Source organism: Dipteris shenzhenensis, chromosome 29, assembly GCF_047967505.1.
Source record: "Dipteris shenzhenensis isolate YYH24624 ecotype China chromosome 29, Dip_SZ_1.0, whole genome shotgun sequence".
Lineage (NCBI taxonomy): Eukaryota > Viridiplantae > Streptophyta > Polypodiopsida > Gleicheniales > Dipteridaceae > Dipteris > Dipteris shenzhenensis.
Genome location: NC_141624.1, coordinates 25,329,661 through 25,333,856, shown reverse-complemented (window position 1 = coordinate 25,333,856; position 4,196 = coordinate 25,329,661). Strand labels below are relative to the sequence as shown.

The window sequence follows — 4,196 nt, the reverse complement described above, 5'->3', positions numbered from 1 at the left end:
GAACTTTTGTTCCTCAACTTCTTAAAGTTGATCGAGCTCATTTGAGGGGATAACGCAAAACCTTTAGACAACCTCCTCTTTTCTCTTTCTACTAAACTCTTCTTGGTAGGGTTATCCAGGTGGGAGCTATTCATTTTTTTTCAAGTTGGATTGCTCTTTTCCCCTTCACAATGGTGAAAGGTTGTTCATCCTGTGAGATGGTTTCGTGTTTGGCTTGCTCTAATTGAGCTTCAAAATCCTGAGTGTTGGGGACACACTCCTCTTCTCATGAGCTGTCTTCCATGTTCTCTCCACTGGTCCTCTCTTCCTCTGTCTATTTATCTTTCTTTTCTATCTCTACCCGACTCTCTTTAATCTGGTTCTGTTTCTCTTCCTGTGGCAAAGGAGTTGGTTCCTCTACCCTTGTCTTTTCCAGTGCCTCTGACTCCTTACTCTTCTTAGCTTGCTTCTCTTTACCACCACGACTGCTATGAGCAGAGCAGTCTTTTATAAAGTGTCCACCCAAACCACATAGAAAACATGAGTTCGGGATGTTCTTATAGAACATCTTTTGTATTAGTTCAGACCCATCGCCATCAAGCAACCGGGTGGCATTAGGAGGATCTATAGACAAGGCCATAAGAACACAGGCTAGCGGATTTCCTCTAGGACTCATGAATGTCTCCGTTTCTAATCCTAGAAACTGGCCAAAAGGGAGACAAAGTGCTTCCAACTAAGGAAAGAGCGACAGGGGAAGTAGGCGGAGGTAAGTCTCGATTAAATGAAGGTTCCCATAACTAGACAAAGAGGGGTTGGTTCCTGATCATCCATGTGCCTTTCTGCAGTATTCTCATCGCCATTTTTGCCTTTTAAAAAATAAAGACAATATATCCATTTGTGAGGAAGCGAATGCTTGTGACATTTAGTCCTTCGCGCAACCAGAAATTCCTAATCCATCCCTTTAGGAACATCATAGGAGGATGAGGGCCATGAATGTAACCAACAACCGCACATGAACACAACCATTTGGTTGTTTCATTTAGCATTCCATTGTGGACCTTCATTATTGGAAGCTTACCTTTGAGAGCGCTTCCATCTGTGCTAGCGAGCTTCTCAACTGGTCCTGTGTTGAAGGTGTCGCCGAAGATACATTTGGCCCTCAGGGTGAGCTGTTCCCACACGATTTGCTTTGGGGCTTGTGGCACTTTGAAGAGGCTCCTTCCTCCACCTTGAACAGCTCCAATGTAGGAGCCTCTCTGCACGTCCTGCATGGACGCTCCTGCTTAGGCCTGCTGCACTAGATCTTGTCGTGGAGGTCCATTGGGCTAGCGTGTTTGTTTTGACACTAAAAAGGCGACTCCTTTAGACTTTTCTATCATTTTTTCCCTGAGAACGACGGGAAGCTATTGAGGCAGATTTGAAAGCGCTTAGTAGTTCACTGATGCGCTGCTGTTGCCGACGTTTTGCATGTCATTGTCCTCCACTTGGAATGTGAAGCTTGTTGTCGTACCATCTTTTACATTTTCTTTGGTTTGATCAAGATCTTGTATGATGATGTCTATGTTACTGTTGTCTTCAAGATTCAGGACTGGTAACTCTAGTTCACTAGAGAAGAGGGGGATTACTTTAGCAGGGTGAGCTCCCACCCTATCTTTGCCACCATCGCTGGGGGAGGCCTTGTCGCCGCCATCACTTGGGGGCACCCTATCCCTACCGCCATCGCTAGAGGACGCCATCTCTAGTGCAAAGATTTTGAGAAACGCAAGCTAGTTTTGGTTGACTATGTTTATGGATATTTGTCAACTAAGGTGACTTGTGGTTGCTTGCCACTATTTTTGGTTGCTGTGTTGCAGTTGCCCATGTGAGGTAAAATTTTAGATTTTAGAAGTTGTGCAATTTGTCCTCGTGAGGCATGAGCTGTGTTCTTCAATTTGTAGTTACAGTTTGTTGAGTTGCAAAAATGTCAAACAATCTGTCTACAATTGTAAATGAGAATCTTGACAAGAATAACTTCCATGCATGGAACTTCAAGATGACAAATTTCCTTATGTGAGAACTAGTTTGGGAGTTTATTAGTGGAGGTGATCAAGAACCAATTCTGCGTAATGATCAATTGCTCAACAACTAAAGGTATTTAAAGAATGGCATGAAAAAGCCAAGAATGTTATGTATTGGCTTTTAGTCAACATTTCAGACTCCATGATTGTGCATATACAGGATACACAGATGCCTAAGGAGGCATGGGACACGTTGGCAAAATTGTATAGCACCAATACCAATGTTTGGAAGATGTAGCTCAATTAAGAATTGCATAATGTGCACAAATTGAGGATGAGCATAAGCGACCATTCCATGAAAGTTAGAGGCCTTGCAAATGCTCTTGGCTCAATTGGAGCACCAGTTAATGACGAGGACATAGTGTCAGTGACCTTGAACGGTTTTGGAAAGGAATATGGATAGTTTTTGACATCCATTGGAGTTTGGGAAAACTTTTCCTTATTTTCAAGAGTTGATTCTCTCTTGTTTAGTGAAGAGCAAAGGAATAATGGTTCATCTACATAAAGTTCTCAAGAAAATGCCTTCTACTCAAAACACAATTAGAGGCAAAGGTAGAGGTAGAGGCCATTTTGGTGGTTGCTTAGGAAATCAAAATCGATAGTAGGAATAGGAAAACTATTCCCACTGGCCAGCCCGAATATCTTAAAACCAACCTAAATCCACTTGAACCCGAAACCACAACCCCAGCCGAGCCAAATAGCAGTGGTCCGAGCGAGGATGACGGCGAATTTGGTCGCATCATTAGAATGCCAACGGGTTTGTGAAGCGAATGATGCCATCTTTTGGTTGCCTTGCGACTGGTAGCTGCCAAATGGAAGAAGCGCAACCCAGCACACGGAGCAGACCCTGGGCCTGTTGAGCCTTGTCCGCATAACAGGCCTTTCACGTGAACAGTCGAGAGTTTCCAATGTCGTTTATCACGACTGTCAGGCTTTTCATCTGATGACGGTCTGGAGTCGGCACAGACGCATACGATGTGTTGACGATATCAACAAGTTTGTAAATAAATTATATATAATTATTATAACTTAGATTGTTACCGTGAGACGGGTCCTGTGGCCCAATGGATAAGGCGCCGGTCTACGGAACCGGAGATTCTGGGTTCGATCCCCAGCAGGATCGCTTGGACTTGTTGAGGCGCCTCTGTTTTTCATTTTGAACATGCTATTCATTTTGAACATGCCTCTCTAAGTGAGTTACTCGCTTTAGGTTATCATCTAACCTAACCTAACCGTAACTCAAGTCGACCGACCTTGATTAAATAGTGCAAAGAACACTCTCTAAGTGAGTTACTCGCTTCTCTAAGTGAGTTACTCGCTTTAGGTTATCATCTAACCTAACCTAACCGTAACTCAAGTCGACCGACCTTGATTAAATAGTGCAAAGAACACTCTCTAAGTGAGTCAGGCAACCCCCTAGACTTGGTATGAAGAAATGCACTACTTGATGACTTCCGAGATAGATGCCAAAGTACCTAACCAAGCATCAACGGAAGCGGTTGGCGTTGAGAAGCCGCAGGTTTGAAGTGGTGGTTAGCGGCTTTACTGAAGACACTTGACAAACGTTCTACTTGAACATGCTAGCTATAAGAGTTACGGACAACAATCTTATCGAATCAAGAGTTTCTCTCTCTTTCTCAGGCACAAGGAAGTAGAATGGGTAGTTGTCGTGATGGAAAAAGTAGAATGGGTAGCTTGTTGTGATGGAAAAATATTTTGTGTGCATGTTGATGCACGTCAATGTAAACAATTATACACACATGAGCACATGCGTGTAGACGTGCGGGTACACGTGTGTTTTCATTCAATACCCAATTCATGTAATGATAACATTGACCTTGATTCATTTAACTTAAAGGATTGTTGCAAGTAAACATTAATGGCATTTAGTTTCTTGAATTGTAATTACTGTGCCAATAAATATTAGTTGAATGTTTCATATACCTGCAATGTCATGGAAGATTCCTCCCATGGGTCTTTTGCTACATCAAGTTTTTCAAGCCTTTTTTTTGCTTAATGTTAGAAAATACCCAATAGAGGGTACACGCAGCAGAAGACTTATAGTAATGCCCAGGAGCTCACACAGTGTGCGGTGTGGGTGTGGAATCACAAACTTCTTTACTTGTGTGCATACAATAGGTGTGCAGACTCATCAATAGA

General features: G+C 42.9%; 1 non-coding gene across 1 annotated transcript; it reads left to right on the top strand.

Annotated features, from left to right (window-relative positions):
* Positions 1 to 3,086: 3,086 nt before the first annotated feature.
* Positions 3,087 to 3,159, top strand: TRNAR-ACG (transfer RNA arginine (anticodon ACG)). Its single transcript has one exon. It is a non-coding gene; the product is annotated as a tRNA-Arg (tRNA).
* Positions 3,160 to 4,196: the final 1,037 nt, after the last annotated feature.